We start from the raw sequence: 18,505 nt of genomic DNA on the forward strand, positions 1-18,505 counted from the left end.
ATATATCTAACCTACACATCTTGTGCAAACCAGGAAACATTCATGTCATCTCCACTATGAAGTTCTGTCAAATCTTTTAAGGCCAGCATTCACCTGTTCCTCCTGTGTACCCAAACCACCTTTACTTTTACTAAACAATCACAATCTTATAGTTACCAACAGCTGTATTTATTTCTTAGATTAAATTCCCCTTGAAGGCAGAGAACTTGTTTCATTCAGTTTTACTTCCCTCTACTCCAATACCAAAAAAAAAAAAAAAAGTATGGCTTCCACGGTGGTCCAGTGGTTAAGAATCCACCTGCCAATGCAGGAGACATGGGTTAGATCCCTGGTCCAGAAAGATCCCACATGTCTAGCAGCAACTAAGCCTATGCATCGTAACGACTGCGCCGGTGCCCGGATGCTCTGCGACGAGAAGCCCTCGGGCAGCAACTGGAGAGCAGCCCCTGCTTGCCCGAACTAGAGGAAGCCTGAGCACAGCCATAAATAAATAAAGCTTTTTTAGAACTGCTTTTAGAAGGTAGTTTGAATAACTATCCCCTGGAGAAGGGAAAGGCTACCCACTCCAGTGTTATGGCCTGGAGAATTCCAAGGACTGAGTGACTTTCACTTCACTTCACTTTGAATAACTAACATTAAATTTGAACTTGTGTTGAGTCATATTCACTGACAATGCTGTTTGCACTTCACCATAATCAGTGTATGGTCCAGGTACTTTCTCCCTCTGTATTCCAAAATTTGATTAATTTAGCTCAACACTCTCAATTATCCCACTTTTCCGAAGTTTCAAAGGATACACAAAAATGTTAGTTTACGTGAGCCCTACATTCATAAAATTTAGAAAACAAGAGAAAATGCCCATTTATTATGGAACTCTTAACATCCAAGTATCAACTCTTTTATTCCAATCAAAAACAATGTTCCCAGAATTCAGCACAATACTGAAAATACTGCTGCTACCAGCCACAGACCACAACAGTAACTTTAAATTGTTCGTGGAGATTAGGAAGCATTTTAAATTGTCACTCATACCAAAGGATTTTGGGCAATGAGAATTTATTCTCATACAAGAATGGATGTGCATTTTATTATTAAATAGGATGAGAGCCTTAATATTTAGAATCATGATTTATGTTTCATATTCTCCTTTAAAATGTATTTAATTTTTAATAGTAAGTAGAATATATTTACTAACAAGTGAATAATTAACTACTAATACAAATTAGTACACAAATTAATGTCACACAATACCATTCCCAAAATATTCTACTTCCTATTTTTTGTGTAAAACACCAGTTGCTAGTTATTAAAAATTTATTTTTGCAAAGTTTAAAAAGAAAAAAGGTCTCAATAAATATTCCTAACTATACATTATTCCAAAACTAAGATATACATATACATGACACTCACGGAACTAGATTCAAGTTAAGAGAATTAGTTCAAATTTATAAGAAGATACCACAGTCCACGTATAGTATAGTACAGTCCATGACTCTCTGCTACACAGATTAACATCATGCAATATCTAGCATCTAGGCTGTTTATCATCTGTGTATGCCTCTGTACTGTCTATATACAGACCAACACTTAGCCAACATGATCATCCTTTTCAGGCTACCTACTTTTTCCTGCACATCTGAATTTTTGAGAGGAACTTATAGATGTACTGTGCAACCTAATTATTTCAATGCCTGTCCAGCTACCTTCCTCCACACTCTGTTCAGGTTTTTATCTCGGTCTCTCTACTGCTATCCTAACTAAAGAAAAATGACAACAGTATCAACCCGACTATCCTCTGGAAACACTGCAAAGATGTTTGGAATACTGGATTTTTACCTCTGCAATTCTGAGATAGGGAATGCAAAGAGCAAGCATACACTATTCCAACAAAGAAAAGGGCCATAACCCCAGTTCACTGCTGTCCCACTTGACTCTCTGTGATTTAATGCTTCTATATTTAATAAGAAAACTTCTGTGTGTCTGTGTGTGTTTGTAGTCAAGGAATAAAAAATCAGAATACATCAAAGGGTTTCAGAGACACAAAGTGTTTCAATATCTTTCTTATAATGTATAGATGCATTAGAATCATTTTCATTAAAAAAAATTCACTATTAAAATACTGAAAATATGAAAAAGACTTTCTTTCCATAAGGTTTCCTCATTCCATAATAATCTATATACCATCTTTGGAAGTTAAAAGTTAATACCTGCTATTATCAACCTATTTTAAGACAGACAGGATTATTCCTTTACTTTTCTTTTTAGTTGAAAAGAGGAAAAAAAATTATTAAAAATATTATTAATTTCCTATGTCACATCCCAACCCCAAACAACTGACCAAGAAGGTTCCTTTTGGTCTATAAATCTGTGGTATAATACTGGGTATTTTTACTTTGAAATTTCATATCAAAAGTGTGTTTTTGTTTTTTTTTTTAAAGTGTGTTTTTAACTGAGTATATAATTATTATTCTGGGCTCTTTAAGTATAATAATATATTTGACTATGATATGGTGGTTTTACAACATGAAATATATAGTTGGTTTTTACCTACTGTTCCTGGTATACAGAGTTCCTAAAACTCTTGGAATTTCCTAAGTAAAGAGAGCATTAAGTGGGCTTCCCAGGTGGTGCTACTGGTAAAGAACCTGCTTGCCAATGCAGGAGACAAAAGAGATGGGGGTTCGATCCCTGGGTCAGAAGATTCCCTGGAGAAGGGCAAGGCAACCCACTCCAGTGTTCTTGTCTGGAGAATCCCACGGGCAGAGGAGCCTGGAGGGCTACAGTCCATAGAGTCCCAAAGAGTGGGACACGACTGAAGACTGCAGAGAGCAGCAAAGGTGTCTTTAGCTACATTAATGAGGCACAGGTAACCTAAGGCTGAGGGCTGGATGCCAGACCGATGATTAGAGGGCTGGAACTTTTAGCCACACCCCCCAAACTCCAGGGAGGGTAGAGGGGCTGGAGATCCAGTACCATCATCAACAGTCCATGGTTTAATCAATCATGTTCTCATAAAAAGCCAGGGTCTGGAGAGCTTCCAGGCTGGTGAACACATGGGGAGCTGGAGACCCGTGTGCTCTGAGAGACCATGGAAGGTCTGCTCCTTTCCCCCAGACATTCCCAACACATCTCTTACCTTTGGCTGTTTCTGAGTTGTATCTTTTCATACGAAACCAATAATCTAGTAAGTAAAATGTTTTTCTGGGTTCTGTAGGCCAAAGTAGTCCAACACAAGTTTTGTGGCCAGGTGATTAGAGAACAGGCAGGGATGAGAATGGGGAGCAGTCTTGTACTAAATCAATGACCCGTGGAAACTGGAAGTGAAAGTGAAGTGAAAGTATTAGTTACTCAGTTGTGCCAGATTTTGCAACTTCATGGACTGTAGCCCACCAGGCTCCCCTGTCCACAGAATCCTTCAGACAAGAATACTGGAATGGGCAGCTATTCTTCAGAGGATCTTCCCAACCCAGGGGTCAAACCCAGGTCTTCTACATTGCAGGCAGATTCTTTACCCTCTGAGCCACCAAGGAAGACCATGGAAACTGAGGCTATCTCCAGGTAGGTGGCATCAGAGCTTTGTTGAACTCTAGGACACCGAGCTGGTAGGAGAGAACTGATCTCTGGTTCCTCTGCCTTTTTTAAACCCAGCTTGAACATCTGGAAGTTCATCGTTCATGTACTGTTGAAGCCTGCCTCAGAGAATTTTGAGCATTACTTTGGTAGCGTGTGAGATGGGTGCAATTGTGTGGTAGTTTGAGCATTCTTTGGCATTGCCTTTCTTTGGGATTGGGATGAAAACTGACCTTTTCCAGTCCTGTGGCCACTGCTGAGTTTTCCACATTTGCTGGCATATTGAGTGCAGCACTTTCACAGCATCATCTTTTAGGATTTGAAATAGCTCAACTGGAATTCCATCGCCTCCACTAGCTTTGTTCATAGTGATGCTTCCTAAGGTTCACTTGACTTCACATTCCAGGATGTCTGGCTCTAGGTGAGTGATCACACCATTGCGGTTATCTGGGTCATTAAGATCTTTCTGTATAGTTCTTCTGTGTATTCTTGCCACCTCTTCTTAATCTCTTCTGTTTCTGTTAGGTCCGTGTCATTTCTGTCCTTTATTGAGTCCATCTCTGCATGAAATGTTCCCTTAGTAGCTCAAATTTTCTTGAAGAGATCTCTAGTCTTTCCCATTCTATTGTTTTCCTCTATTTCTTTGCTTTGTTCACTAAAGAAGGCTTTCTTATCTCACCTTGCTATTCTCTGGAACTCTGCATTCAGATGGGTATATCTTTCCCTTTCTCTTTAGCCTTTTGCTTCTCTTCTTTTCTCAGCTAACTGTAACACCTCCTCAGACAACCACTTTGCTTCTTGCGTTTCTTTTTCTGTGGGATGGTTCTGGTCACTGCCTCCGGTACAATGTTATGAACCTCCACTCATAGTTCTTCAGGCACTCTAACAGATCTAATCCCTTCAATCTATTCATCACCTCTACGTATAATCATAAGGGATGTGACTTAGGTCATAGCTGAATGGCCTAGTGATTTTCCCTACTTTCTTCAATTTAAGCTGAATTTTGCAATAAGGAGTTCATGACCATGTTAAATACTGATAAACAAAACAGAATATCTGGAATTTGCTTCAAAATATTCCTGGGAAGGGTAAAAGTGGGTAAGAATATAAATGAAGTAAGACTGGCCAAAAATTATTAACTGTTTTAAGGTAGTATACAGGAGTTCCATAAACTAGTCTCTCTACTTTTGTATGTTTTAAAGTTTTCTAAAATACAGATTTTGTTTTTAAGCATGTTGGGTTACCCAGTACTGAAATCAAAAAACCTGGTTATCAGCTAGGTGAGTGAACAACATTCCTTATTTCTCTATACCCCCAGCTTCCATATCTGTGGGAAAAATGGTTCAGACTCAATTTCTGCATCTTGTTAGTTCAGTTTTTTAATGATTCAAGTGAGTATGATTTCTACACTTTATATTTGGCTTAACTAACAATTCTAACTATAACTCAGGATGCTTTCGTAGCTAAATCTGACACAATCAACTGAAAACTGTTCACAACTGTTACCAAAATACACTATATTACCATCGGTCTGCCTGGATTCTAAGGGCCAAATGTACTCATTATACTACATTTGCCATTTTACAAAGGGTCTTGAGTATTCACGGATTTTGGTATCTCAGGGAGCTCCTAGAACCAATTCCCTGCCAATACCAAGAGATGACTACTTATCTCAGCTAGGCCTTCATTGCCAGGTAGTCTGCACTCCCCCAAAATCTTTAACCTCAAGTGTTACCTCTCTTAGACTCTATTCTCTAGAGATAACTTGGTCAAAGAAAACACAGGCCATCAGGCATAATCTGTTCCATCCTACTGCAGCCCATCCTCACTTCTCTCTCTAGTTCTCCAAGTCCTTTCCAACTGAAAGCCCTTCCAAACCTAACCACAGTATGTATCTACTACTTCACCTCCTATTGGCTCCCCAGTATGCCAGACTCAATCATTTATTCTAGCTAGTTAGGTCCTTAATCTCTTTTGCTCTGGTTTCTTCCATTGAGCCTACAAACAGTAGCCAATCCCACACTTCTCAACAACTGATAAACAATAAAAATAATTCTTTTACCCATACTGCCTCCTCAAGATGACCTGTAGTCCCTCCTTCCCATGAGCACCAAGTTTCTTAAACTGAGTGTCTACTGACTGATTCTATCTACTACATCAACTCTAACTCACTTCCCACCCTATTATAATCTTGCTCCCAGCCTCCCCCACTCTCGGAGTTTTCCACTTAATCACTAGTCTCCAACGCCAATGAAGAGCTTATTTCAGGTCCTCATCACGCCCGTCCTCTGCAGCATGTAACACTGCAACCGCTATCCCTCCTTCAGGAGACTCTTGTCCCCTAAAGTTCTGATGCCACACTTTGCTGGAAGTCTCCGACTCATTCTTCAGTGGCACTTTCACTAGTACTCTAAAATGATGTGGTTCCTGGGGTTCTTTCCTTCAAGTCCTCTTTTCTTCTTATCTCTATGAGCCCTTATCTATTAATACATTATCTTAAACACTCTAATCACCGTTTGAATTATTTTCCAAATTTTTGCCACATCGTCCTAGAATAAGGGGTAGGCAAACTAGGGCCTGTGAGCCACATCAGCCCGCCACTTGATTTTGTAAATAAGCTTTGTTTCCCTATTGTCTATGGCTGCTTTCATGCTCACAGCAGAGTTGAACACTTGTGACATAAACATTATGGCACTTAAAGCCCAAACTATTTAGGCTTTTAAAAACATTGTGGCCCTTCACAGAAAAAGTTCACTAACCTCTGTTCTAGAAGGAAATAGTCCTGACAACTTCCTGTCTTTGCCACCCAATGCCAGTGCTATCAGTCAGACAATCCGTCTCTGAAATCCCTGAGAGTTTTCTACCTGTTCCTTCCAAGCTCTGTTCCCATTCTCACCAATCCATCTCCTATGGAACAAACAAAGCAATCCTCCTCAATGCACAAACTCACTTCCCCATGTAAAATTTTCCCCACAATGAAGCCTTTTCACAATCTTGCTGTTGTTTAGTCCCTAAGTCATGACCAACTCTTTTGTGACCCCATGGACTGTAGCCCACCAAGCTCTTCTGTCCATGGAATTCCCCAGGCAAGAATACTGGAGTGGGTTGCTTCTCCAGGGGATCTTCCTGACCCAGGGCTCAAACCTAGGTCTTCGGCACTGGCAGGTGGATTGTACCACTGAGTCACCGGGGAAGCCTTTTTCACAATCTGGCCCCAGCCTATCTTTTCCAGCTTTCTAATCACTCCTCCTGTAAGAAATACAAAATGAGTTTCATTCCCCAGAGCATATGATGGTGCTTTCAGGACCACCCAAGGTTTACTACCAAATAAGTACACGTTTTTCTAGCTTCAGCTTAGGCAGTCATCTCCACAAAGCCTCTCTGGACTCACCTACACTGTTCCCCCATGCGCCCAGTGTATTCTCTACATAACCTCATTGGAATAACTTGTCTGCTCTTACACTGCTTCCTACTCGCCGTCCTCGCGCGGGGACCCTGAGGCAAAGTAGGAGGATGGTCATTAAGCGGCACAGGATTTTCAATGAGGAAATCTAGAACTGAACGCAAGCTCGGCCTCATCCTAGTTGTATCTTCTTAAATGAATTACTTAACTCATTTTCTTCATCTGTATAATGGCAATTTTGTGAGGGTTATTTACGATTATTCTTATAAGCAGAGTCCCCTGTACATAGTAAATGCTCAACAATAATTCATTATCGATATTTTGATTGTTTTATCCCTCACTTAGTTCAGAATTCAGATAACTGCCGACTGAAATAAGTGAAGCAAGCTAGTTCTGCACAGAAGATTCTCAGCTACATACTGAGTATTTCCATCTGAACAATGTTTGACTCCCCAAACTCATCATCCCTACTCCTGAACTGTTTCAGTTAGAGTACCCAATCTGTTAAGGTTTGCCCAGGACTTTCCTGGTCTCAACCCTGAAAGTCCTGTGTCCTGAGAACTCCCTCAGTCCTAACCAAACCAGGACAGTCATCACCTTAAATTAGAGATATGTTGCAAACAATAAAAAAACCAACTTCAGTTAACTTAAGATATAAAAGGGAAGCAAGAAGACACAAGAGAAGTTACTAGAAAAATATAGAAAAATTCAAAGAACCAAAGGAAAAGCTAAAGAATGAGATCTATGAACAAATCAGGATGAAAGCAACTCCAAAGATCTAGGTGGCAGGAATTAATGGAAGATTTCTTCACAATTCTTTATCTAGGATGAATCACTTAGGTCCCAATACCAGATTTACATGCCAGGGGACAGCATGTGATTGGCTCATTTTGTGTTATTCAGAAAGAGCGAAACACTAATTATCCAAAGGAAGTAGGAGCTTTCGATTAAAAATTCCAACAAGAGGTATCTAATGAAAGAAGAGTAGCTTCCAAAGGTGAAATCCGAATGCTGTTTCCAGAAGAAGGGGGAATAGATGCAAGATCACCAAACCAACTGGTGCTTGAACGTGCCATGCTTTTAACATCTTATGATGTAATCACTGTTATTCATGTTATTTTTCTTTGTCTTGGCAAATTTCCTCCTCCAAGACCTAGCTTAAGAGTCATCTTCTGTGTAACCTTACTCAATTTCCCCAGATAGAGTCATTCCCTTTCTCCATGTTCTCATAGTACTTTGCAAATTATGTATCTATATCATAAAACTTATCATACTGCACACTAAATATGTACTTAGATATCAGTCTCTCCTACCAAACTGAACTTCCCTAGAAGTTAATGCATAGAGCATTTTTAGAAACACCAGTATTTCAAAAGAAGAAGAAAAAATCTGGCATGTAAAGAAATAGAATTGGGATTTTCCTGGCGGTCCAGTGGTTAAGACTCAAGGGTTCCCAATGAAGGGGGCATGGGTTCAATTCCTGGTCAGGGAACTAAGATCCCACATGCCACTAGGTACAGCCAAAAAAAAAAACTTTTTTAAGGAAAAAAAACACTCATAACCCCCAAAGCTCACCAGTTTAGAATGATTAATTCCAAGTAAATACAGTCATGATTTATTCTACCATGTTTTAATTGTTTATGTTGGTAACCTAAGCTGTGATAATTTTTTTCTTAATGGCAAAAATACCACAAAGGACAGCTACATCGTCCTTACCTATTTAATACTGCTTTACTTTCAAAGTAAAGGAACAGAGACTTGGAAATGAGAATACAGCCAAAACTTATATTAAGCAGAAAAAAAAAGTGAACGTAAGAGTGCTGTCAATCATGGACAGAGAACATCACTGACCTTGAAGTGAGATTTTCTAGATACATTTTCTAACTCCTTTACTACCCAAAAAGTCAGGAGATGTTTTCACTTCAAATGTCATTCAAGTCTTTATCATATCTCACCCAAACAACTAAAATTCATCTCGCCAAATATGGTAACTCTGACATAATAACATGAAACTACTCGTTTTCATCCGAACCACCTGATCAGTCTAACATCGCTATTGGGATATATTACCCAGCATCACCAACTGATGAGTTTTTTAAAATCAAAAATGCTTAAAGATAATTAAACCTTTAAAACTAACCTCCAGTTTCCTTAAAACTCAGAGGGTAGTAAGAAATAGGAAAAACAAGTTAATCAACACCACAAAGACATACTCAGTAATTAGGACAGCCTAATAAGCTGAACCATAGGAACTTGATGATACCTGGCAGCTCTGAACTGCAAAAATGGCAATTTCACATGGTTTGACTAAATATAAGAAAACGGATCTGATTTCTTCCTTCACCAAATTAACGCCATTTTTTTTAAATGGTGGGGGAAAATAGCGGAAAGGTAAAAGCAATCCAATAATCCATCAGTGGATAAATGTTGCAAAATGTGGTTATGTCCACTCAACAGAATACTAATCCATCATAAAAAGAAGGATATTTTGACACATGCTGCAACATGGATGAACCTGAGGACATTATGCTAAGTGAAATAAGCTAGTCACAAAAGGAGAAACGTTATACAATTCTACTTATATGAGGTTCCTAAAACAGTCAAATTCATAAAGACAGAAAGAAGAGATGTCACCAGGAACTGTGGAGAGGGGAAATTTCAGTTACTGTTTAATGGAGACAGAGTTCCAGCTGGGGAAGATGAAAAAGTCCTGGAGATGGACAGTGGGAAAGGTTATACAACAATGCACATGTACTTAATGCCATAGAAGGGCACACTAAATTGGTTAATTTTATAGTATGTATACATATTAATAATAAATTTTATATTTATGTGTATATATATATTGATGGTAAATTTTATATTATGTATGATAAGCACAGTGGCAGGTGCCTGTTCTAGATTAAAGGAGACTCAAGAGACATAACCAAATGTGATCAGATCTTGTGTAATCATGGTTTTAACAACCAAATGTTTTTTAAAAAAAATTTAAAGGACAACTGGGGAAATTTAAATGAGGATTATATTAGCCATTATCAGGAAATGATTAACTGTGTCAGGGTGATGTGGTATTTATTTAAGAATGCATTATCTTTTAGAGAAGTAGCCAAAGTCTTTGGGAATAAATTGTCATGTCTGATGTATAAGAAAATCCTACTATGCATGTGTTTTAATCTCTCAATATTTTTTCAGATCAGATCAGTCGCTCAGTCGCATCTGACTCTTTGCGACCCCATGGACTGCAGCATGCCAGGCCTCCCTGTCCATCACCAACTCCCGGAGCCTACTCAAACTCATTTCCATTGCGTCAGTAATGCCATCCAACCATCTCATCCTCTGTCGTCCCCTTCTCCTCCCTCCTTCAATCTTCCCCAGTATCAGGGTCTTTTCCAGTGAGTCGGTTCTTCGCATCAGGTGGCCACAGTATTGGAGTTAACCTATCAAATTAAAAGTTTGGGCTTTTGTGGGGAAGCAATTTTTAAAAAAGCACTAAAAGATTGAACACTTCAGTTAAAAAAAGAAAACATACCTTAGGAAAATTACAATGAATTGTCCTCATTCAGGAAACATTTTAAGTTTATTTTGTTCCAACCACAGCAATGGAGGTATATAGAGGCGAAACAAATAAAACATAATAAAAACATTAAAAAAATAAAAACAAACAAAAATTATCCAACCACAGTGAGGGAAGAAAGGCTGCTAACAACTGGGAGGATGAAGGGAGATTCAGAGAGATCTCTCAGAAGAGATGAGTATTAGGAGGGGTAGGAATTAGCCAGGCAACAGGAGGCAGCGAAGGATATTCCAGTCAGCAGGATAGCCCTGAGAATAGAAATAGCATTGGCAAGCAGGGGAGGGCAGGATTCCAGATTATGTATAAGCATATAAGAAGTTCAGTGTTGCCAGAGCTTAAAGGCATGGGGCTGGGGGGTGAGGAATGGACACAGAACCTGGGGAAATAATCAGGTGTCAGGCTCACTGCGAAGCCTCATAAATTGAAGGAAGAACCCCACTTTGCAGGCAACTTTTAACTGCTAGATGCTAAGTAACAAGGCTGAAAGTAGGCTGGAGGCAGGGGAATAGAGAGGCAGGGCCCAAATCCTGAGACAGCAGAGATTCAAGCTACATGACTGGCATCTGACTGAACGTGGAAGATGAGGAAGGAGTCCAGGAAAGCTCTCAAATTTCAAGTCCAGGTCACGGTGAGAGTGATGATGCCATAAACAGAAAAAAGAAAAAAACAAAGGCTTTAAACCCTTTGAGCTTAAGAAGCTGATGTGATGCTCATATGATTAATTTCCAGTAGATGATTAAAACAGACTTAAGTTCCCCACAATGAAATGGTGGTTAAAACTAAGGCAACTTCTGATGTGGGCAAGAAAAAGTCCATAGAGAAGCAAGTTATGGACAGAACCTCAAGGCATGCATATACTCAATGGGTAGAAAGAAGAGTTGGCAAAGACGACCCAAAAATAATCATCAATGAGGCAGAAGGACCAGGAGAGATTATATGTCCAGAGAGTGAATTCAAGAAAAGATAGTTATAGTGTATCTGCTATAGGACATACAGAGGTCTGAAAAACTTCATGTTCTGCAAAATTAGGAAGAGGGAAATACATCAAGACAGCTAGAACAATAAGCACCTTTAAGACAGAACACACATTTCATGGGAGCCAACAGGCATACTCCTCGGCTTGCTATGTTCAACTGTTTCTGTACTTCAACTACTTGTGTTCAACTCCTGTTACTTGGGAGGGCTAAACTGTTCATGAGCTAGTAAAAACCAAGTATTAGCCTACATGAATTTTGCATGAACTAACATTGTTCCTCTTTAACATTCAAATATGAACTAGTTTATGTTACAGAAATATATTATAGTAGAATAGACTGTCAATGGAGTGTCAGATGACAGTATTAATGCCATAAAGTCAATAATAAAAGAAATTATTAATATCTTAGACTGTACTTTTCACTCCCAACTATATTATCTAATCTCTCTTAAAGAGTGCTTATTAAATAAATTGTCCATGCTGGTCAATAAGTGACCAGTCATAACCCAAGGTCCCTGCCTCAGTGGGCTTTTTGACAGACACCACTGTAACAGCTGTTATGCACACAGAATCTGTTGTACGTCACAGCAATCTATACCAAAGAGGGAAAGGAAAGCTCAGAGAAACGCATTAGAGGGAAGGAAAAAAATAGGGAATAATAGTACTAAGTATGTTACTGGTCAAGAAAGGCCCTGTGGAGAATTGCTGAAGGGTTTTTTTTTAACTATAATGATATTTGGAGGAACTGCAATCTTGGTGTCTCACAGATGTATGGAGGAGTCTGAGTGAAGAAAGAGTTTGTCAGAGTGAGCCCCACTAAACAGACAGGAAAAGCAAGTATACAGGAATCTATACAAATGTACAAAATGTATAGGAAATATAAGAAGTGGTAGGTAAGGTAGAAAAGGCAGAATTTTTTGTAACATTAAGTGTAGCATACTAAGGACTTTTAATTTTATCCTGAATGCAATGGGATGGACTGCCAGAAAAGTACTACAGAAAGATTTCAGAAAGATCAATCCATAAGCTACACTGGGAGGAAAGACCCAGGGAAGCCTGGGCACTGTCAGGCTGTGTAGGGGACCACGACAAGGGCCGACGCCAGGGCACAGTGGTAAGACTGGTAACAAAGACGAACATACGAGGGCTCATCAGACAACTAACAGGAAAGAGAAGGTGAAGACGAAGGGAATCAAAGCCGAGGATAAGGTTTTTAGGCTTGAACAGTTAGGTGTATCTCTTGCCAAGAGAGGTTTCAGAGAAAGAAACAAGTTTAGTAGTGCTAGTTAAATTTGAAGATAAGAAAATATGTATTTAGCCCTAGTATTAAAAACTGAAGCCAAGGAAGGAGGTTCAAGAAGGAAAGGATATATGTATATTTATAGCTGATTAACACTGTTGTGTGACAAAAACCAACAGAACATTGTAAAGCAATTATCCTCCAATTAAAAAATAAATAAACTATCAAACTCTTACAGGAAACATATGCAGTACACTCCTTGATGTAAATCACAGCAAGAGTCTGTATAACCCACCTCCTAGAATAATAGAAATAAAAACAAAAATAAACAAATAGGACCTAATTAAACTTAAAAGCTTTTACACAGCAAAGGAACTAAACAAGGTGAAAAGACAACCCTCAGAATGGGAGAAATAACAGCAAATGAAACTGATAAAGGATTAATTTCTAAAAGGTATAAGCAGCTTATGCAGCTCAATACCAGAAAAACAAACAACCCAATTAAAAAGTGGGTAGAAGACCTAAACAGACATTTCTCCAAAGAAGATATACAGATGGCTAATAAACACATGAAAAGATGCTCAACATCAGTCATTATTACAGAAATATAAATCAAAACTATAATGTGGTATCACCTCACACCAGTCAGAATGGCCATCATCAAAAAATCTACAAACAATAAATGCTGGAGAGGATGTGGAGAAAAGGGAACCCCCTTGCTCTGCTGGTGGGAATGAAAACTGATACAGCCACTATGGAGAATAGTATGAGAATTCTGAAAAAAAAAAAAAAAAAAAAAAAAGGAATAAAACTACCATAAGACCTAACAATCCCACTACTGGTATATTCCCTGAGGAAATCATAACTGAAAAAGACACATGTACCTCAATGTTCACCACAGTACAGTAGCTAGAACATGCGAGCAGCCTAGATTCATGTCCATCAACAAATGAATGGATAAAGAAGTTGTGGTACATATATACAATGGACTATTACTCAGCCATAAAAAGGAACACATCTGAGTCAATTCTATTGAGGTAGCTGAACCTACAGAGTGAAATCAGAAAGAGAAAAACAAATATCATATATACATATATACGGAATCTAGAAAGATGGTACTGATGAACCTATTTGCAGGGCAGTAATGGAGACAAAGACATAGAGAACAGACTTGTGGACCCAGAGTGGGAAGGAGAGGGTGGGACAAACAAACAGCAGCACTGAAACATAAACATTCCCATACGTAAAATAGCGCTTTTCACAGGTTAATTTTCTCTCCCTCTCTTGCTATCGCACAGTGTAAGTCGCTATCTCATGTCAGCTCCCTCTGATTGCCCTCAGGGCATTCAGGCCCGGTCCTTACCCTAAGCAATGCCGCCCGCTCCTCTCCGTTCAGCCCCCACTTGCTGACTGGTGGTGGATGTGAGCGTCTGGGGTACTTTTCTGCTGGGAGTTGATTCAGGCATGTAATCTGTGGGCCCTATTTATTTTTCCTCCCAGTTAGCTTGCCCTCCGAGATTCGAAAACTTCCCACAGACCCGCCCGTGAGAGGGTTTCCTGGTGATTGGAAACTTCCTCTATTAGGACTCCCTTCCCGGGGATGGGTCTCCGTCCGTAGCTCTATTGTCTCTCTTTTTATCTTTTATATTTTGTCCTACCTCCCTTCGAAGACGATGGGCTGCTTTTCTGGGCGCCTGATGTCCTCTGCTAGCGATCAGAAGTTGTTTTGCGGAGTTTGCTCAGAGTTCAAATGCTTTCGATGAATTTGTAGCGGAGAAAGTGGTCTCCCCGTCCTAGTCCTCCGCCATCTTAGCTCCTCCCGATAGGTAAAATAGATAGCAGGTAGGAATGTGCTGTATGATGCAGGGAGCTCAAACCTGGTGCTCTGTGACAACTTAGAAGGATGGGATGAGGTGGGAGGGAGGTTCAAGAGGGAAGGGACACATGTATGCCTATGGCTGACCCATGGTGATGTATGGCAGAAACCAAAACAACATTTTAGAGCGATTATCCTACAATCAAAAAATAATTTTAAAATAAATAAACAAAAGAAACAGAAGCTTAAAGTTTAAGTGATAAGGCCAAGAATATGGGTTACTATTTTTCAGTGAAACCAACAAACTGGCTTCTTACTACAGGCAAACTTTGTAAGAGTTAAAAAAAAATAAAAGATAAATCAAAATGATAAATTGAATGTCAAAAAGATTTATTAGCAAGGTTTTAAAATAATGAAAAGGGCTTCCCAGAGAGCTCAGCTGGTAAAGAATCCACCTGCAATGCAGGAGAACCCGGCTTGATCCCCAGGTCAGGAAGAACCCCTGGAGAAGAGAGAGGCCACCCACCCCAGTACTCCCGAGCTTCCCTGGTGGCGCTGGTAAAGACTCCGTTTGCAATGTGGGAGCCCTGGGTTTGATCCCTGGGTTGGGAAGAATAGGGATTTCTCTGATATAGTCAAGATTTCCTAATTATTTTCCCCATTTATTAACCTTCAGATGTGCATCATACAAGTCAAGTCTTAGGTTCTGAATATCCAGTGAAGAGACAGTAAGGCACAGTAAGCAAGAGTTTTGGCTTTAGTGTCAGGCAGCTTCATTTTAAGTTTAGGTTCTGCCACCTAAAGGGACTTCCCAGGTGGCACAGTGGTCCTGGGTGGGGAAGATCCCCTGGAGAAGAAAATGGCAAGCCACTCCAGTATTCTCGCCTGGAAAATCCCATGGACAGAGTAGCCTGGTGGGCTACAGTCCATAGGGTCACAAAGAGTTGCACACGCGCTGTTCACTTAAACCATCCGAAGCCTTGGGGCTAGCTACTTAAGAACTGTTAAGCCTCAAGCTTCCTTGGATAATAATACATACATACTTCATAAGACTAAATAACACATATAAAGAATTGATACTTGGTACAGGTACACTGTAAGCATTCAATAAACGTTAAGAATTTTTAAATAATCATTCGTTTCTGTCACAGATTAAAATATCACATCCTTGAAGTGAACATTTGACCCAGGTGGCAATTACCTGCAAGTCTGATTTATAAGTATTCATTAAATGGAATTCATTATGTATTTCCTAGTTTTAGATACAAAATCCATTCCCCCTACGTAAGCCTTAAACTGCTGACTATGATAATTATTCCCTCCCCTACTTCCATCTATAAAGCTCAGGATAACCTTTATCTCCTTTCTCTCCAGTGAGCTTTACAAAGAAGAGAAAGGAAGGGGAGGAGGTTCAAATCCTCATTCCATGTTAGGACCATCCCCAGTCTTAATTTTTTGGCAAATTCCTCCTTACATATGGGTAACAGTACCTTTCCTTCAAAATTTATTCTAGTTATCTCTGCCCATTCACCTTTTTCCATCGCTGTTATCATGTTACACCTAATCTTACTCTGAAATAAATTCCTTCAGATCTCCTTATCAAGAAGTTTCTTATCAACAACCTTTTGCCACAAAAATATTCTCAAACCACCACAGGCAACCTTAAAGTCCCATCTCTTCTCTCCTTCATCTAACTTCTCTTCTTTATCACCCAGATCTTTATTCACTAATTTCTTGTGTGCCCGGTGCAAGCTCAGTACATCTGTTCTATAAAATTCACCAACCTTTTGTCTATGAAGCCATTCCCAACTATGAAACTGCGTTCTTCAACCCTCTCCCTAGTCACAATTCCCTGGCATAACTCCACACTTTTTTTTTTTTTTTAAGAAAATATGTGTTTTATTCTTGCACATAGCATCTTAACTTGTGTATTGGCTGGCTATATAATCTATAATGTTTTATCTTTTATCTATTCTGTAGGAGAAAAGGTAGGAATGATTGATAGCTCATCAAAGTATATTTCACTGATTTTTAAACAGACTGATAATCACTATTAGTCACAGAGCTAAGTTGCAACCTAAGTTTCTAGTGTAATAGTTTCTAAAAAGGATAAGACTAAACTAGACAAGGTGTCTAGTGTCAGTTATACCAAATTCCACAATAAAGGCACTTGAGCAGATCTGACCCCAGTTCACCCTTTAGTCACATTTCTAGCATCCCTCTCTCTTAGCAGCCCAACTACAGTGGTAATTGAAGAGCTCTACATTCTCAGGACTCTTCAGTTACTGCTCCCTCACGTCTGGAGTGCCCCTTCCATGCCCCCTCCCTCTCCCAGGCTTTCTTTCATCCTTCAGGATACTCACTCCCATTCATCCACTAGGAATCAAACAAAACATCTCCCTTGACTGCTCAGCTCCAAGTCAGGATCTCCTCATGCATTCTCAGCATACACTTACTGATGCTACTGCACTGTAGTGATCAGTTACTTTCCTACAATCTTACTGAACTGTAAAAGTAAACACCTCGATGTACAGACTGAGCAACCTTATATACCCAACAGACAATGAATGCTCATAACCACTCCATGACCTTGTGCAGCCTGTACAAGCAGTCTGGAGCTTGGTCATCTAAAGTACTTTCCTCCTGTAAAGTGCGGATAATGCTACACCTTGCTCACAAAGTTGTCCTAAGAACTAAAAGCGGTTATCAATGAAGCTCTTAGTAAAGTGCCTGCCACGTGGAACTACCATTTCAGTGTCTGCCACTTTTCATGCCTTAGCTTCCTTCCTGTATCCTGGGAATCGTAATGCTGTGATCAATACTTTCAGGCTGGAAGGCTTAGTTAGCAACCAGGCATCTTTTTCATGTATCTAGAAGTTACTGGTTACAGTCTGATCATCAGCAGGCATTTATGTGTGCCTATTATGTGCAGGAGTCCTTTCTAGGTTATCACTCAGTTCCCAGAACACAACAGAGGCAAAAAAAAAAAAAAGACAAAAGCCTGTACCAACACCCCAAAGCGGAAAGATTATTAAGTACTTCGATACAAACAATACCAAACAATACCGGAATGTTTCAAACTACATTAAGCTTTGCTTTATAACTGGCCGTAAGCTTCAAGAATACTGATGGGAAAAGTTCAAAATTAACTCCTATCATCAAGTGGACCAAAAATCAGAGGCAGTCCCCAAATTTCTTGTTGCTATTCCTAAGTTTCACTTTTGCTTAAAAGTATTTCCCCTAAAAGAAGCTTAACCATGACTAGGACAGACATAGATGACCTTTATTCGTCTCAGTCAAATGGGAATTCTACGGTATTTCCTAATTAGTATTTAATTTGGCAGCTCCGAAAAACAGCCCGAGTTTTCTGTTTTTCTACAAAACAGAACGTTGAATGACATATCCCTCCCCACCACCCCCCCCCCACCACCTTCTCTCAAATGCACACTGTCTTAAGTCACACTGGCCTGTGAGCAAGAATGACAAAACTGCAAATTGTGTCACCTGGTATTAGAAAAGGAGGCTGTGGACCTGAAACACCTTCCCCTAGCAAATCCAGAGGTCAGAGTCCCAGTGAAGTTTGTGCACCACACTACACAGCGTTCAGTAGCTGCAGAGAGACCTCTAGCGCTGCCTGCAGAAGCCGAGTTTGCAAACAGTACCTGCTAATGTCACCTTAATGAGACAATGGCAACATGCACGAACTGAGTGACCGCGATGAATGTTTACAGTTTTGCAACCACTTGGACATTCTACCAGCTTTGAGCAAGAGGCCCTCCGAGCCTATGTATCCAATTTATTTCAGTACAACGTGGTCAAAGGAATGATCCTTCTATGCACACCCCCTCCGCTACAAGAAAAGGCTAAGAAAACAGGTCCTGGGAGCGGAGGTCGGAACAACGTCTCTTCCAAAGCCCTCCACACAA

General features: G+C 39.8%; 1 protein-coding gene across 1 annotated transcript in view; it reads right to left on the reverse strand.

Moving 5' to 3' along the window:
• The window catches only part of KPNA3 (karyopherin subunit alpha 3), a 94,114-nt gene that overhangs the window by 74,375 nt on the left and 1,234 nt on the right, over positions 1-18,505 (reverse strand). The window lies entirely within an intron of this gene.

Source organism: Odocoileus virginianus, chromosome 8 (genome assembly GCF_023699985.2).
Source record: "Odocoileus virginianus isolate 20LAN1187 ecotype Illinois chromosome 8, Ovbor_1.2, whole genome shotgun sequence".
Taxonomy (NCBI): Eukaryota; Metazoa; Chordata; class Mammalia; order Artiodactyla; family Cervidae; genus Odocoileus; species Odocoileus virginianus.